Source organism: Symphalangus syndactylus, chromosome X (assembly GCF_028878055.3).
Source record: "Symphalangus syndactylus isolate Jambi chromosome X, NHGRI_mSymSyn1-v2.1_pri, whole genome shotgun sequence".
Classification (NCBI taxonomy): domain Eukaryota; kingdom Metazoa; phylum Chordata; class Mammalia; order Primates; family Hylobatidae; genus Symphalangus; species Symphalangus syndactylus.
In genome coordinates, this window is record NC_072447.2 from 90,678,193 (window position 1) to 90,696,508 (window position 18,316).

At 36.6% G+C, this 18,316-nt stretch overlaps 1 protein-coding gene across 2 annotated transcripts in view; it reads left to right on the forward strand.

The window, feature by feature from the left end:
- Nucleotides 1-18,316, forward strand: part of APOOL (apolipoprotein O like) — an 86,173-nt gene that overhangs the window by 23,711 nt on the left and 44,146 nt on the right. The gene's annotated exons all lie outside the window — the stretch shown is intronic.

The window sequence follows — 18,316 nt, forward strand, 5'->3', positions numbered from 1 at the left end:
ATAGCATGAAGTCTCAGCTATCTGATATATATTCCGGATACTAATGCTCTGTTAGATGAATAGTTTGGGTCAGTATTTTTCATCCACTCTGCCAGTATCTGCCTTAATTAGTATATTTAAACAATTGACATGCAATTCAGTTATTGATATGTTAGGGTTTAAGTCGCCATGAATGCCATTGCCTCCCACTCTTCTTACCAAGTTTATAGATTTTGTTGAATAAAGGCATCTCAATTTGTTGTGAGTGATTTGATCAATATTCAGAGAATTTGCTAATTTTTACTAGTTTGATAGATGTCTCCCTGAGGGAGAAGTTTCATCAAGCTTTTCATACTGCCATTCAAGAACCAAGTGAATGTTTCCAGTTTGGGCTGTTGCAAATAAAGCTGCTACAAACAATTGTGTACAGGATTTTTTGTGGATATAAATTTCATTTTACTGGTATAAATGCCCAGCAGTATGATTGCTGAGTCCTATGGTAATTACGTTCAGTTGTTTTAAAAAATGATTCTTGGTGGTTTGACACTTCTATTAAGTTTTTATAGCTGCTGTAACAGATTACCACAGCCTCAGTGGCCAAAAACAACAAAAATTTGTTTCCTCACAGTTCTGGAGGTCATAAGTCTAAAACAAGGTGTTGGCAGGCATGTGTTCCTTCTGGGAGTTTTAGGGGAGAATCCATTTCTTTGCCTTTTGTATTTGCTAGAGACCATCAGCATTCCTAGTCTCATGATGACTTCTTCCATTTTGAAAGCCAGTAATGGCTATGCAAATCCTACACATTCTGCCTCACTATGATACTCTTCTGTAATCAAATCTCTCTCTTTTTTATTTTCATATTTTTTAAAAGTTTTGTAGGTACATAGTACATGTATATATTTATGGGACACATGAGATATTTTGATGTAGGCATGCAATGTGAAATAAGTACATTATGGAGAATGGGATATCCATTCCTTCAAGCATTTGTTCTTTGAGTTAGAAGCAGTCCAATTGCACTCTTTAAGTTCTTTTAAAATGAACAATTATGTTATTATTGACTCTAGTCACACTATTGTGCTACCAAATAGTAGGTCTGATTGATTTTTTTTTTTTTTTGTAATAACTAACCATTCCCACATCTCCCCTTACCCCTATCACTATCCTTCCCAGCCTCTGGTAATCATCCTTCTACTCCCTATGTCCGTGAATTCAATTGTTTTGATTTTTAGATCTCACAAGTAAATGAGAACATACGATCTTTGTCTTTCTGTGCCTGACTTATTTCACTTAACATAATGACCTCCAGTTTCATCCTTGTTGTTGAAAATTACTGGATCTCATACTTTTTTGTGGCTCAATAGTACTTAATCATGTATAGGTACCACATTTTCTTTATTCATTGATCTGTTGATGGACACTTAGGTTGTTTCCAAATCTTAGCTGTTGTGAACAGTGCTGCAACAAACAGAGTGCAGATATCTGTTGGCTATACTGATTTCCTTTCTTTTGGGTATATATCCAGCAGTGGGATTGCTGGACTATATGGTAGCTCAAGTTTTAGTTTTTTTGAGGAACCTCCAAAATGTTCTCCATAATAATTGTACTAACTTACATTCCCAGAAACAATATACAAGGGTTCCCTTTTCTCCACATCCTTGCCGGCATTTATTACTGCCTGTCTTTTGGATATAAGCCATTTTAACTGGACTCACATGAGAATTTCCCTGCCCTATCATATAAAAGCTGTGTAACTTTGGGCAGATCACATAAATGATCTAAGTGTGTTTTCTCATCTGAGTAATTAAAATAAGAATTGTACTTGTTTCCCAGGGTTTTTATACTGGAAAATACTAAATTGGTAATAGGTAATATGCACAACACTATGCTAGGGCTATTTCAGATGTTCATAATTGCTAGCTTCTGCTGTTATTCTGTTTTAGAAGAATTCTTTTTTTTTTTCCCAGCACCTAGTGTAGTGCAATATTTCTTCTGATCTTCAGATCTCAGTTTAATTCTCACTTCCTTCATGCCAGTGGACTAATAACCTGTTTCTCGTTACAGTGAACATCAAAAGTCTCAAGCAATTATAATGGAAATTTGTTGTGTCTATAAGGAACTCAAATCACCAAGAAAAACAAATAATCCCATCAAAAAGTGGGCAAAGAACATAAACAGACATTTCTCAAAAGATGTACAAACAGTCATCAAACATATTACAAAATTCTCAACATCACTAATCATCAGGGAAATACAAATTAAAACCACAATGAGATACCACTTACTTCTGCAAGAATGGCCATAATTAAAAAGCCAAAAAGCAGTAGCTGTTCATGTGGATGTGATGAAAAAGGAACACTTTTACACTGCTGGAGTGTAAATTAGTACAACCACTATGGAAAACAGTATGGGGATTCCTTAAATAACTAAAAATATATCTACCAGTTGATCCAGCAGTCCCACTACTGGGTGTCTACCCAAATGAGAAGAAGTTATGATATGAAAAAGATATGCACATGCATGTTTATAGCAGCACAATTCACAATTGCAAAAACATGGAACCAACCTAAATGCCCATCAACCAATGAGTAGATCAAGAAAATGTGGTATATATACAGCGTGGAATGCTACTCAGCCATTAAAAGGAATGAAATAATGTCTTTTGTGGCATCTTGGATGGAGCTGGCAGTCATTATTCTAAGTGAAGTAACACAGGAGTGGAAAACCAAAAACCATATGTTTTCACTTATAAGTAGGAGCTAAGCTATGAGTACACAAATGCATACAGAGTGATATAATGGACTTTAAAGAGTCAGAATGGGTATACTGGGAGGTGGGTCAGGGATTAAAAAAAACACTACACCTTAGGTATAATGTTCACTGCTCAGGTGACAGGTGCACTAAAGTTTCTACTACATAATTCATCCATGTGACCAAAAACCACTTGTACCCCAAAAGCTATTGAATTAAAAAAAGTAGATAAATAAGTACAACATAATGTTGTGTATACACCACGGAATACTACTCATCCACAAATAACAGTGAAAGAATGTCTTCTGTAGCAACTTGGATGGGACTGGCAGCCATTCTTCTAAATGAAGTAACTCAGGAATGGAAAGCCAAATACCCTCTGTTCTCACTTATAAGTGGGGGTTAAGCTGTAGGTATGCAAAGACATACAGAGTAGTATGGAATTTGGAGACTCAGAAGGGGCAGAGTGGAAGGAGGACTCAAGATGAAAAAGTACATATTAGGTTAAAATGTATACTATTTGGGTTATGGGTGCACTTAAATCTCATAGTTTACCTCTATACAGTTCACCCATGTACACAAAAACCACTTGTACTCCAAAAACTATTGAAATAGTAGATATATAGAAATTAAAAATAATAAAATGATTTTTCAGAGTTCACCAGAATTGTATTTGATTCTTAGAGCACTCCTGAGGGCATTTTGTATCTGCATATCAGGATAAAATGTACTTGCGATAAATTTCATTTGTGTTGGAGCCAGATTGATTGGGTCCTCAAATGCCTCAGAGTGTGTTGGCCTGCAAGCATATGCAAAAATTTCAGAGTAAGTACATGTTGAGCTAAGATAGTTAATAACTTTCATTAGATTTTCAAAAAGTTAAGATTGCTGAATCAGTCTTACAATTTCAGTTTCGCTTTAGGACCTTTAGTTGTTTGCCTTCACAAATGCTTGGTATATAGGCATCTCATAAATGTTATTACATAAAATGACTTAGTAGATTCTCTGTGTGTACTGCTCTATTTAAACCTGCGTATCATTTTATTATTTAGTTTTAAGGTCCTTAGTCATGCAAAGTCTTTTGGATACGAGAGGTGTAAGACTACTCACAGGAGTCTATATTTAATAGAAAAATAGGCTGCATATATTTCAAAAAGATAAATAATAATATAATGTTATATTTGTTAAACACCAGATTAGTGCCTCACAAAAATATGAACTGTATGAATTCAGAGAGATGTCTTTGAGTGAACTAGTGGGAATTGAGCCAGGCCTTCAGTGAAGGGCAGGGTTTTGGTAAGTGTATTCATTCAATAATTATTTTTTTGAGTACCTGCTGTGTGCCAAGTACTGTTAGGTACAGGAGAGGAGAGGGCTTTCTAGTACAACACATGCAGTGTGTGAAGGCACTGAGGGAGGAATGTGCTTGACATGTTTGGGGCCTAGGAAGATTAATTTGGCTAGGGCCAGAGGAAGGCGGTAAAGGTTGTTTGTAGAGCTGAGAGAACAAACAGTATTTTAGAAAGATCAATTCAGCATTTCTGTATAGCTTATTTAATCCTGTTTTGAAATTTTGTAACATCTGAATTCTAAACTGACAACAACTTTAAAATCATCTTTTATTGGAGTGCTGCAGTCTTTTCAAGTAAATAGAATGCTCTCAATATTCCTCTCCCACATTTCCACCAGGGAGATACAGCCTAATTTTTTTCCCCAGATATAGCATATGTGTATATATGTGTGTGTCAAAGGAGGCTGTTAGGTGTTTTTCAAAATCTGATTACTGAGTTTGACAATATTCGGTATTTGTCAATGTACTGATTAAAATATCTAAAAAAATACTCATAAAATACTTTAGCCTGATTAACAAACTGGCTAAAGTGGAGTTTTGCTGATCTGTTGTGCCATTTCTGGAGGATTTTTAAGATGTTTAGTTGTGGCTAGGCGTGATGGCTCATGCCTGTAATCCCAGCACTTTGGGAGGCCGAGGCGGGCCGATCAACTGAGGTCGGGAGTTCAAGACTAGCCTGACCAACATGGAGAAACTCCGTCTCTGCTAAAAATACAGAATTAGCCGGGCATGGTGCCACATGCCTGTAATCCCAGCTACTTGGGAGGCTGAGGCAGGAGAATCACTTGAACCTGGGGGGCGGAGGTTGCAGTGAGCCGAGATCGTGCCATTGCACTCCAGCCTGGGCAACGAGTGAAATTCCTTCTCAAAAAGAAAAAAAAACGTTTTAAAAAAGATGTTTAATTGTGTAGATATACTCCCTATGTATGTTTTTATTTTTAATTTTCCAGTTAGATTTTTATTTATCTAAGATAAACTTTTGATACTTTCAAATATTACCCAGTAATAATTGCACCACAATTACTGAATGATTAATATGTTCAGAAATTTCAGAATAATTCTTTCATACATCATAATTAAAGTAACTTAGTGCTTGAAATGCTTTACCATTAATATTGTGTGATTTCATAATACAACCACACTGATCTAGACACTTATTTGTTGTAGGAAACTTAAGATTGGTCTTTTAAGTGCTAGAGCCCTAATTTTGATGAACCTTATATCTTGAATGTACTACGTAACTCCCACCTATGTTAAACCAGACACTTGAACCCTTCCTTCGTAACTCAGTATCTTTAGTTTTTAACTTTGCCAATTGTAATATGTTGTATTTGTTATCTAAGTGAAGGTATAGATAGTGGACCTGAATGGGTATTGAGCCCGGAAATAGTCTTAGAAAGTGCTATATTGAAAAAGTGGCTGGTGTCATTTGCTTTTTCTTCCATAATTCTGAATTGAAATATATACAACTTCTTGGCTTTGTGGGCAGGGTGACATGCTCAGTAAATCAAAGGCAGCCTTTTTCCAAGTGTTTTTCTGTTCTCCAAAGGCCACTGCTGTTATTTGTGTTCTTTACTTGTATCCAAATACTTTCTGGTGCATAGTAGGCGTTCAGCAAATGTTAATTACCCCTTTTCCATTGCTATTATATTAGACCACAGGTGTTATTTTGTCAGCACATTCATCTTCAGAGTATTTGACTTTTAGAGATGTGTTACAGGTCACTCCTTTCTCTTAGTATTCTTAATATTTAGTTTTCAAGAAAACACCAGATGCTATGCATCATTTTAAATGGCACTTTGATGTGGGCAACAGAGAAAAATGGAAGAACCTGGATTCTCAGTAAGCTAGTGAATTAACCAATCCTTATGTCTGCCTGCTCCTAGACTTTGTTATATGGAGAATAAGTTTTTTTCATTGTTGAAGCCAGTTTAAGTTGGAGATTCCAGAATTTTAGCCAAAAGCATCTTAAATAAGACCTACTATACTGGATTATTGTGAAGATTAAAAAGACTAGATCTGTATAAAGCACCTGACACATAGTATGCACTCCTGAAATACAGAAGAACACACTGTCATCAGAGATCTCTTTTCTTTTCAGGGACATTGTAATGAGGTGTGGCACAGATACCATAACACTACCAGATTGTAGAGCTTTTCCATCATGCATTTGTAGCTTTGTTGCTGGTTCTTTTCCTTTGCCAGCCATACTGTGCCTCTGGTGCTTTTATTCTCTTTTTTATTATTTCTTAACTCTTCTGTTCCTTGTTACTTCTCCCATTTTGTGACTTTTGGTATGTATAATCTTAACTTTTATAATCAGAAGTGGCCAACTGGAGTAACCTTACCTCTAATACTCAGCTCTTGGTTTTTCTCCCTTTGTGTTGGTTGCTGGATGTTCCAGGACAGGTTTTTGGCCACAAGAGATTTTGAAAGTGTCTTGTTTCTTTTCCCCCTTTGCTGGTTGAGGAACTCCTCTAGAAGATGAAAAGTTCTAGATAGCTGAGTCACACAATGTATGTTTTCTAAATAAAAAAAAAAATACCATTAGTCAAGATAGGTATTATTGGGGAAAAGTGTATTTTCTTGCAGAATGACTTTTTTTCTCCTCTTTTATTTTAGAATCAGGTTGTATTTGATCATGTTTCCCCATAATGTTAGACTAGAAGTAATAAACAGATTATTGAAATGTTTTATAAATATTATTTTAGAAAAATGCTACATGATAGAGAATAATTATAGAAATCAGCCTTAAGTTTTTAGTAAAAGTAATAGGCTTCATAATTAAATTCTAGTTGGCACCTTTTTTTTTAAATAATTTCAACTTTTATTCTAGGTTTAGGGGTACATGTGCAGGTTTGTTACAAGAGTATATTGAATGATGCTGATGTATGGGGTTTGATCCCATCACCCAGGTAGTGAGCATATTACCCAATAGTTTTTCAATTCTTTTCTCCCTCCCTCCCCCAACTACTAGTCTTCAGTGTCTTTTGTTCCCATCTATATGTCCATGTATACCAAATGTTTAGTTTCCACTTAAAAGTGAGAACATGCAGTATTTGATTTTCTGTTCCTGCATTAATTCAGTTAGGATAATGACTTCCAGCTGCATCCATGTTGCTGTAAAGGACATGCTTTCTTCTTTTTTATGGATGCATAGTATTCCATGGTGTATATGTATCTCATTTTCTATATTCAATACACCACTGATGGGCACCTAGGTTTATTCCATGTATTTCGTATTGTGAATAGTGCTGCGATGAACACATAAGTGCATGTATATATGGTAAAATATATTCCTTTGGATATATACCCAGTAGTGGGATTGCTGAGTCAAATGATAGTTCTGTTTTAATTTCTCTGAGAAATATCCAAACTGCTTTCCACAGTGGTGGCTGAACTAATCTATATTCCCACCATCAGTGTATAATGTTCCCTTTTCTCAGCAGCCTCACCAGCATCTGTTGTTTTTTGGTTTTTTTATAATAGCCATTCTGACTGGTGTGAGGTGGTATCTCACTGTGGTTTTGATTTGCATTTCTCTGATAATTAGTGATGTTGAGCTTATTTTCATATATTTGTTGGCCACTTGTATGTTATCTTTTGACAAGTGTCTGTTCAGATCTTTTCCCCATTTTTTAATGGGGTAAATTGTTTTCTGCTTGTTCGATTGTCTAAGTTTTGTGTAGATTCTGGATATGAGACCTTTTTAGATGCATAGTTTGTGAATATTTCCTCATATTCAGTAAGTTATCTGTTTAATAGTTTCTTTTGCTGTGCACATGCTGTTTAGTTTAATTAGGTTCCATTTGTCAATTTTTGCTTTTGTTGGAATTGCTTTTGGTGCCTTTGCCAGGGCCGATGTCCAGAATGGTATTTTCTAGCTTATCTTTCAGGGTTTTTATTTTTTTAGGCTTTACATTTAAGTCTTTAATCCATCTTGAGTTGATTTTCGTGTATGGTGAAAGGCAGAAGTTTAGTTTTAATCTTCTGCATAGGGCTCACCAGTTATCCCAGCACCACCTGTTAAATAGGGAATTCTTTACCCGTTACTTGTTTTTGTTGAGTTTGTCAAAGATCAGATGGATACAGTTGTGTGGCTTTATTTCAGCGTCTGACCTGAGTTCTCTAACCTCTAACCTGTTACATTGGTCTATGTGTCTGTTTTTGTACCAGTACCATGCTGTGTTGGTTACTATAGCCTTGTACTATAGTTTGAAGTCAGGAAGTGTGATGACACCAGCTTTGTTCTTTTTACTTAGGATAGTTTTGGCTATTTGGGCTTGTTTTTGGTTCCATATTAATTTTAGAATAGTTGTTTCTACTTCTGTGAGAAATGTCGTTGGTAGTTTGATGGGAATAACTTGAATCTGTAAATTGCTTTGGGCAGTGTGGCCATTTAAAAAATATTGATTCTTCCTATCCATGAGCATGGAATGTTTTCCCATTTGTTTGTGTCATCTCTGATTTCTTTCGGCAGTGTTTTATAGTTCTGATTGTAGAGATCTTTCACCTCTGTGGTTAGCTGTATTCCTAGGTATTTTATTCTGTTCATGGCTAATATGAATGGGATTGTATTCTTAAGTTGGCTCTCAACTTGGATGTTGATAATTTATAGAAATGCTCCTGATTTTTCAAGTATTTATTTTGTATCCTAAAACTTTGCTGGAATTGTTTATTAGAACCATACCTATTGGACAGATACTATGGGATTTTCTAGGTGTAAGATCATATCTTCTTTGAAGAGACTTTGTCTTTTATATTTGGATCAATTTTATATATTTATTTTGCCTGACTCCTGGCTAGGACTTCCAGTACTATATTGACTAGGCATGAAAAGAGTGCACATCCTTGTCTTATTGTAGTTGTCAAAGGGAATGCTTCCAGGTTTTGCCCATTCAGTTAGATGTTGGCTGTGAGTTTGTCATAGATGGCTATTATTTTGCGGTATGTTCTTTTGATGCCTAATTTGTTGAGGGTTTTTAAAATGAAGGGTTGTTGAATTTTATTTTATTTTTAAAATTTTATTTCGGCTGGGCGCGGTGGCTCACGCTTGTAATCCCGGCACTTTGGGAGGCCGAGGCGGGCGGATCACGAGGTCAGGAGATCGAGACCACGGTGAAACCCCGTCTCTACTAAAAATACAAAAAAATTAGCCGGGCGTGGTGGCGGGCGCCTGTAGTCCCAGCTACTTGGAGAGGCTGAGGCAGAAGAATGGCACGAACCCAGGAGGCGGAGCTTGCAGTGAGCTGAGATTGCGCCACTGCACTCCAGCCTGGGCGACAGAGCGAGACTCCGTCTCAAAATAAATAAATAAATAAAAGAGCGAGACTCCGTCTCAAAATAAATAAATAAAATAAAATAAAATAAAATTTTATTTCAATAGTTTTGGGGGAGCAAGTGGTTTTTGGTTGCATGGATAAGTTCTTTAGTAGTGATTTCTGAGATTTGGTGTACACGTCACCTGAACAGTGTACACTGTACCCAGTATGTAGTCTTTTTTCCCTCGCATCCCTCTCATCCTTCCCCTTGAGTCCCCAAAGCCCATTATATTATTATTATGTCTTGCATCCTCATGTATTAGCTCTCCTCAAGCTTAGCTCTCATGTATAAGTGAAAACATACAATATTTGGTTTTCCATTCCTGAATTACATCACTTAGAATAATGGCCTCCAACTCCATCCAAGTTGCTGCAGAGGCCATTATTTCATTCTGTTTTATGGCTGAGTAGTATTCTATGGTGTATATGTAACACATTTTCTTTATCCACTCCTTGGATGATGGTTATTTAGGTTGGATCCATATTTTTGCAATTGCAAAAGGTGCTGCTATAAACGTGCGTATATGTGTCTTTTTCAAATCTGGAGGCATCACATTACCTGATGATATGGGTTGGCTGTGTTCCCACCCAAATCTCATCTTGAATTGTAGCTCCCATAATTTGCTCATGTTGTGGGAAATAATTGAGTCTCATGAATAAGTCTCATGAGATCTGATGGTTTTATAAGGGGAAACCCCTTTTGCTTCGCTGTCATTCTTCTCTTGTCTGCTGCCATATGAGATGTGCCTTTCACCTTCTGCCATGATTTTGAGGCCTCTCTAGCCATGTGGAACTGTGAGTCCATTAAACCTCTTTCTTTGGTAAATCGCTCAGTCTCAGATATGTCTTTATCAGCAGTGTGAAAACAGACTAGTACACCTGACTTCAAACTATACTATGGGGCTATACTTACCAAAGCAACATGGTACTGGTGTAAAACTAGGCACATAGACCAATGGAACAGAATAGAGAACCCGGAAATAAAGCCAAATACAGCCAACTGATCTTTGACAAAGCATACAAAAATATAAAGTAGGGAAAGGACACCCTACTGAACAAGTGGTGCTGGGATAACTGGTAAGCCACACATAGAAGAATGAAAATGGACCCCTGTCTGTCACAATATACAAACATCAACTCAAGATTGATCAAAGCCTTAAATATAAGGCTTGAAACTATAAAAATTCTAGAAGACAACATTGTAAAAACTCTTGTAGACATCAGTCTAGGCAAAGAATTCATGACTAAGACCCCCAAAACAAATACAACAAAAACAAAAATAAACAAATGGCACCTAATTAAACTAAAAAGCTTCTGCACAGCAAAAGAAATCAGCAGAGAAAACAGACAACCTACAGAGTGGGAGAAAATATTCGCAAACTATGCATATGACAAAGGTTGTTGAATTTTACTGAAATCCTTTTCTGCATCTATTAAGAGGATCATAGGGTCTTGTTTTTAGTTCTGTTTATGTGATTAATTACATTTCTTAATTTGCATCTATTAAACCACCTTTGCATCCCAGGTTTAAAGCCTTCTTGGTCGTGGTGTTTTCCTAGATTTGGCTTTCTAGTATTTCCTAGATGTTTTCCTAGATTTGGCTTTCTAGTATTTTGTTTAGAAGTTTTACATCTATGTTTATCAGAGTATCGGCCAGAAGTTTTCTTCTTTTGTTGTGTTTCTGTGGGGTTTTGGTATTACAATGATGCTAGCCTCATAGTCCCTCCTCCTCAATTTTTGGAATACTTTTAGTAGGATTGGTGCCAGCTCTTCTTTATACATCTGGTAGAACTAAGCTGTGAATCTATCTGGTCCAAGTTTTTTTTTTTTTTTTTTTTTCTGGTTGGTAGGCTTTTTATTACTGTTTAAATTTCTGAACTCATTATTTCTCTGTTCCGAGTTTTAATTTCTTCATGTTTCAATCTTGGGTGGTATATATTTCTAGGAATTTATTTGTTTCTTCCAGGTTTTCTAGCTTGTGTTCATAGAGGATTTCATAATAGTTTCTGGGGGTTGTTTGTATTTCCATGTAGTTGGTGGTAATGTTCCATTTGTCACTTCTTATTGTGTTTATTTGGATCTTCTTTTTTTCATTATTAGTCTAGCTAGTTGTCTCTCAATCTTATTTATTTCTTCAAAAAACCAACTTTTTTTAATCTTTTGTATCGTTTTTCACATCTATTATATTGAGTTGCTCTATGATTTTGGTTATTATTTTTCTTCTGCTACCTTTTTGGTTGGTTGGTTCTTGTTTTTCAAGTTTCTCTAGGTGTGATGTTAGGTGATGTTAATTTGAGATCTGTCAAGCTTTTTGATGTGGATTTTCAGTGCTATAAACTTTCCTCTTAATAGTGCTTTAGCTGTGTCCCAGAGGTTCTGATATGTTGTATCTTTGTTTTCATTAGTTTCAAATGATTTTTTGGTTTCTGCCCTAATTTCATTGTGTACCCAAAAGTAATTCAGGAGCATATTGTTTAATTTCCATGTAATTGTATGGTTTTAAGAGATTTTGGTATTGACTTATTTTTTTTTAATTGCACTGTGGTCTGAGAATGTGATTGGTATGATTTCAGTTTTTTTGTGTGTGTGTTTTTTGAGAACTGCTTTAGGGCTGATTGGTCAATTTTAGAGTATGTGCCATGTGCAGATGAGAGTAATGTATATTCTGTTTTTGTTGGGTGGAGTGTTATGTAGATGTCTGTTAGATCCATATGGTCATGTGTCAAGTTCAGGTCCTGGTATCTTTGTTAGTTTTCTGTCTTGATATTTCTAGTACTGCCAGCGGGGTGTTGAAGTTTCCCACAGTTATCGTGTATTTATGTAAGTCTCCTTGTAGGTCTCTAAGAACTAGAACTTACTTTATGAATCTGGGCACTCCAGTATTGGGTGCATATATATTTAGGATTGTTAAGTCTTCTTGAATTGAACTCATTATTATATAATGTCCTTCTTTGTCCTTTTTTGATCGTTGGTTTAAAGTCTTTTTTGTGTAAAATTAGATTAGCACCCCCTGCCCTTATTCATATTGTGTTTCCTTGGTGAATTTTTCTCCATCCATTTAATTTGAGCCAATGGATGTCACTGCATGTGAGATGGGTCTCTTGAAGACAGCATACAATTGGTTTTTACTTCTTTATCTAACTTGCCACTGCATGCCTTTCAAATGGGGCATTTAGCCTGTTTACATTCAAGTTTAACATTGATATGTGCAGATTTGGTCTTGTCATCTTGTTGTTAGTGGGTTAATATGCAGATTTGATTGTGTGGTTGCTTTATAGTATCAATAGTCTATGTACTTAAGGGGATTTTTGTGGTGCCACTAGCAGTCTTTTATTTCCATGTTTAGTACTCCTTTAAGGACCTCTTGTAAGGCAGATCTGGTGGTAACAAATTTCCTTAGCATTTGTTTGTCTGACAAGAATCTTATTTCTCATTAGCTTATGAAGCATGTTTTGGCTGGATATGATATTCTTGTTTGGAATTTGTTTTATTTAAGAATGCTGCATATAGGCCCCAAATCTCTTCTGGCTTACAGCATTTCTGCTGGAAGGCCACTCTTAGCCTGATGGAGTTCCCTTTACAGATGACCTGCTTCTTCTCTCTAGCTGCCTTTAATATTTTTTCACATTGACCCTGAAGAATATGATAAGTATGTGTCTTGGGGATGGTCATCTTATATACTGTCTCACATGGCTTCTATTCATTTCTTGAATTTGAATGTTGACCTTTCTAGTGAGGTTGGGGACATTTTCATGGACAATATTCTCAAATATGTTTTCCAAGTTACTGTCTCTTTCTCTCTGTGTTTTAGGGATGCCAGTGAGTCATTGGTTTGGTCTCTTTACATAATTCCACATTTCCAGAGGTTTTGTTCCTTTTTTATTCTCTTTGTTTTTGTCTAACTGAGTTGATTGGAAGAACTGATCTTCAAGCTCAGATTCTTCCCTCAGGTTGTTCTTTTCTGCTGTTAGTACTTCTGACTATATTATGAAATTTTTACAGTGCAGTTTTTCAGCTCTTTCTATTGGTTTTGGTTCTTAAAATGGCAATTTTATCTTTCAACTCTTGTATTGTTTTATTTAATTATTTAGATTCTTTGGATTTGGTTCAACTTTCTTCTGAATCTTGATGTTCTTCATTCCTATCTATATTCTAAACCTTTTGTCTTTCATTTCTACCACTTTAGTCTGGTTAAGTACCATTGCTGTGGAGGTAGTGCAGTTGTTTGGAGGTAAGAAGACACTCTGGCTTTTCCAGTTGCCCGAGTTCTTGCACTCATTCTTTTTCACGTGTGGGCTGACGTTCCTTTAATGTTTGATGTTGCTGTCCTTTGGATTTGTTGTTGTTGTTTTGTTTTGCTGCAGTAATTGTAAAAGTGGTGTGTCTCTTGATTACTTCTGGGAGCTCCATCCCAGGGAAATGCAGAGCTGCTGCCAGCCCAAGTGCTCAGATTGGGGTAGGGTGGCTGTACTGGGGACCCTGGTAGGGAAGCTCTGCTCAGTGAGGAGTACCACTGGCAGAGACCTGCTGGAAAATAATCTGTCCACTTTTCTGTAAGGCTGCTGCAGTGTGCTGGAGGCCAGCAATATTTTGGGCTCTTCTCTCCCTTCTCAGCCTGAGTGTAGTCGAGGTGGGGCCTGAGGCATTGGCAAAAATGTCAGTCCTGTCAGTTACGTCTGGGAGGTTTATCCCAGAAGAATTGCAGAGCTGCTATTGGCCTGAATTCTTAGGTGGGGTTGGTGTGGTTGTGTTAGGATCCCAGGCCAGTGGGCTTTGCCTAGACAGGTGTAGCAGAGGCAAAGCCTGCAGTCCGTCCATTCCTCAGCACCATGAATATGGCCCCTATCCTGGGGCCATGTGAGAGAGTCTGGCCTCCCTTGTTGGTGGAACTATGTAGCTGGTGCAAGAGTGCTCAGGAGTCGAAGTCCCTTGGGCATCCTTATGTGCCTGAGTGGCAACTCTGCCCACCCAGAAAACTCCAGACAACCTGAGTCTGTCTGGAGGCCTTGGGAATAGAGGGTCTATGGGGATCTCCTGTGTCCAGGACTGCAAAGGTTCATGGCGTAAGTGTGAGTGTCTGGGGGCTTTTGCTGACTTACCATTTCCCTGTGGTGGGGAGCCCCCCTTGTCTTCCTGCCAGTCCTGGGTGGGCAGCTGTCCTGTCTTGCACTTCTCTGCTCTCTGTGGGTCATGGTGCTCCGTTGATGAATTCCAGCATGTCCTCCTGGATGATTCAGTGGAAGAGCTTGTGTTCACTGGCTGCTGTGTATCTTCTCCTTGAGAGCAGCATACACTGGCTGCTTCTAATCAGCCATCTTCACACCTCCCAAAACAAAAATTCTTAATAGCAAGAGCTAACCAAATACAAAATCAGTAGAAGAAAAGAAATAATAAAGATCAGAACAGAAATAAGTGAAATTGAAATGAAGAAAATAATACAAAAGATCAATGAAACAAAAAGTTGGTTGTTTTAAAAGATGAAATTTACAAACCTTTAGCTAGACTAACAAAACAAAAGAGAGAGAACACCCAAATAAATAAAATCAGAGATGAAAAAGGAGACATTCAACCAATACTGCAGACATTCAAAGGATCATTAGTGGCTGCTGTGATCAACTATATGCCAATAAATTGGAAAATCTAGAAGAAATGGATAAATTCCCAGACACACACAACCTACCAACATTGAACCATGAAGAAATCCAAAATCTGAACAGACAGATAACAATGAGATGGAAGACATAGTAAAAATCTCCCCAGAAGGAAAAAGCCTGGGACTTGATGTCTTCACTGCTGGATTTTACCAAATATTTAAAGAAGAAATACCAGTTCTACTGAAACTATTCTGAAAAACAGAGAAGAGGGGAATACTTCTGAACTCATTCTACAAAGCTAATATTACCCTGATATTAAAGCACATCAAAAAAGAAAACTATAGACCAATATCCCTGATGAATATTGATGCAAAAATCCTCAACAAAATACCAGCAAACCAAATTCCAAAACACATTCAAAAGATCATTCATCATGACCAAGTAGGATTTATCCCAGTGATGCAAGGATGGTTCAGCATATGCAAATCAGTTAGTGTAGTACATTGTATCAACAGAATGAAGGATCAAAATCATATAATCATTTCAATTGATTCTGAAAAAGCATTTGATAAAATTCAACATCAGTTCATGATAAAAAACCTTCAAAAAACTTGCTGTCACAGGAAGCCCACCCTGTATTTTTCCCTGGAGAAATGGTACAGTATTCTGTAAATCAGTATTCACAGCTACTTTATAGAATATAACTGCTGGAAATAACAAGAATCAGCTATATTTTTATTGTAGGAATAGTTGGGGGGGTGAGTCTTACGGGTAGGTTACCTCATGCTCATCTTTTAGCCCTGCTGTTTGTAAATTTCCATGTGAGAGAATTCTGTTTTAGGACCTGTTATATTTTGTAGAGAGCCAGTTTTTAATCTCATTGATTTTAAATAAGTCGTAATTTTGACTTGATGAGTTATTATTTCGAGTTACAAATAGTTTTAAGTCAAGGTCTTTCCTCTTGTGAAAACTTGATTATCTCTGCTCAATTTTAATGCTGTTTAATTAATGACAGCCTCATGAGGCTGTAAGTTTTTTATAACACCCCAAACTCTAATAACTTTTTGAATATCTTATTTGGTTTTCTAAATTGGAGGCTGGCAATTTTTTTTTTTTTTGTAAATGGCCACATGGTAAATGTTTTAGGCTTTGCAGGATGCATAAGATTTCTTGTCACATATTCTTCTTTGTTTTTACAAATCTTTAAATATGTTTTTTAAAAACATTTTAAGCTTAGAGTCCAGGCCAGATTTAGCCCAGAGTTGTAGCTTGCCAATCTTTGTTCAAAAATTTTCAATGTGCTGTACCATTAGCTTTCCCTCTTTAAGATAGTGACATGTACTTCACCAGTATAACTTAGACTTGTAGATACCCTAGTGTGCCAGTCTTCCTGATTGCTTTTGACAAAAATTGCAACCTTTTTTTGTTTGGAGGTAATAAATATGCTGGGTAGATTTTATTGTTATCACTGTTCTCACTAGAGCCTGATTAGCATGAAATACATGTGAAAAAAAAATGAGGAATAAGCACAGCCACTTAATTTTTTTATTCAGCAAACAGAAGGAATGGGAAACTAAACGTAATTGCCTATGTACCAAGTGTAAGCCATTTTAATATAACTCCTTATTTAATCCTTGTGATAATCAACAGGATGGCATACACATTTTTTCAGATATTTAACCTAATAATAATTAGTTAACCTAATTAAGACATCACTGTCCACTAGAATTTTCTGCTATGATGGACTTGTTTTATATCTGTGCTCTACATTATGGCTGTTGAGCACTTGAAATGGGACTAATGCAACTGAAGTTTTTATTTATTAATAATTTTAATTTCAATTTAAATAACCACATGTGGCTAGTAGTTACCATACTGGGCAGCATAACTTGAAGAGCTTCAATAATTGATTCAAGTTTAGACAGTCAGTTCTGTGTAACTCCTAAGCTCATATATATATGTGTGTGTATATATATATATATGTATTTTTTTGTTGAGACAGAATTTTGCTCTTGTTGCCCAGGCTGGAGTACAGTGGTGCTATTTCGGCTCACTGCAACCTCCACCTCCTGGGTTCAAGTGATTCTCCTGCCTCAGCCTCCCAAGTAGCTGGGATTACAGGCATGCACCACCACACTCAGCTAATTTTGTATTTTCAGTAGAGACAGGGTTTCACCATGTTGGTCAGGCTGGTCTCGAACTCCTGACCTCAGGTGATCCACCCGCCTCGGCCTCCCAAAGTGCTGGGATTATAGGCGTGAGCCACCACTCCTGGCCCTAAGCTCATATTTTTTTTCCATTGTGCCATACTGCCTCCTCAATAAAAATCAAGGAATCTATGAAGACAGTAGGAAAGAATGGGTGGACCTTTATTACTCTTACTCTGTAAGAGTAAAAAATGTGGAGAAAGTACTTAGGCAATTTTCAAGGTATATTAACTTTTAGGCCATGAGCTCAATTAGTAAATCCATAATCTGGAATACTAGATCATAATTATCAGCAATACCTATGAAATTCTTTTATAGTCTACATATTATTATTGCATTATATGAAGTAATATGAGTATACTCTGTGATCATTAGTGTGTTGAAAAAATTCAGATATTAGCATACTTTGATAGTATTTGTCTTATATCCAGGGAGTAGTCTCTTAAGAAGAAGTAAAGTCTAGTCAGATATTTCAAAAAAAGCTTTCAATGTTATAAAATTTTACATCCTTCCTATAATATAGAGCTTTTATTAACAAAATTTCCCTGGTTCATGGGGACCGTACTTGCTGGCGTCAGTTTTAATATACATTTAAATTATACCTGACATAGGTATGGTGTGGAAATCTTGTTATTTCATTAATGAATACCAACTGGGTATAAGAAATAAAAAAAGTGATGTCTTTAAGGGAAGCATGTGCAGATAAATCATTCTATGATGCTGTTTCCTGTACTAGAAGGAGGCATGGGGGAGGAGAATAAAAAAAAATTATCTTCTTAGTGTTGACTCTTAATTTTACCCTGTATTTTTACAGCCCCAATCTAAATCAGAGTCCTGCCCAGTTTAAACAGGAAATTACTTAACTGATTGATGCCTGAGTAGCTTCCCTTGCTCTTCTCAGAAAATATTAAAAACAGTGTCAGAAATGAAGTATAGGTACTATCACTGTCATTGGAGAACGTTTAGAATCCTTTAGCCAATGATTCTTCCAGGTGTTGCACAATTTTATTTGTGTGTAAAACAAGGAGACTGCTTCCCTCATAATGTCCTTTGTCAAATTCAGGAAGCTTCTTTCCCATCTAAAGAATCAGAGTGTTAAAATATTTGTACCTT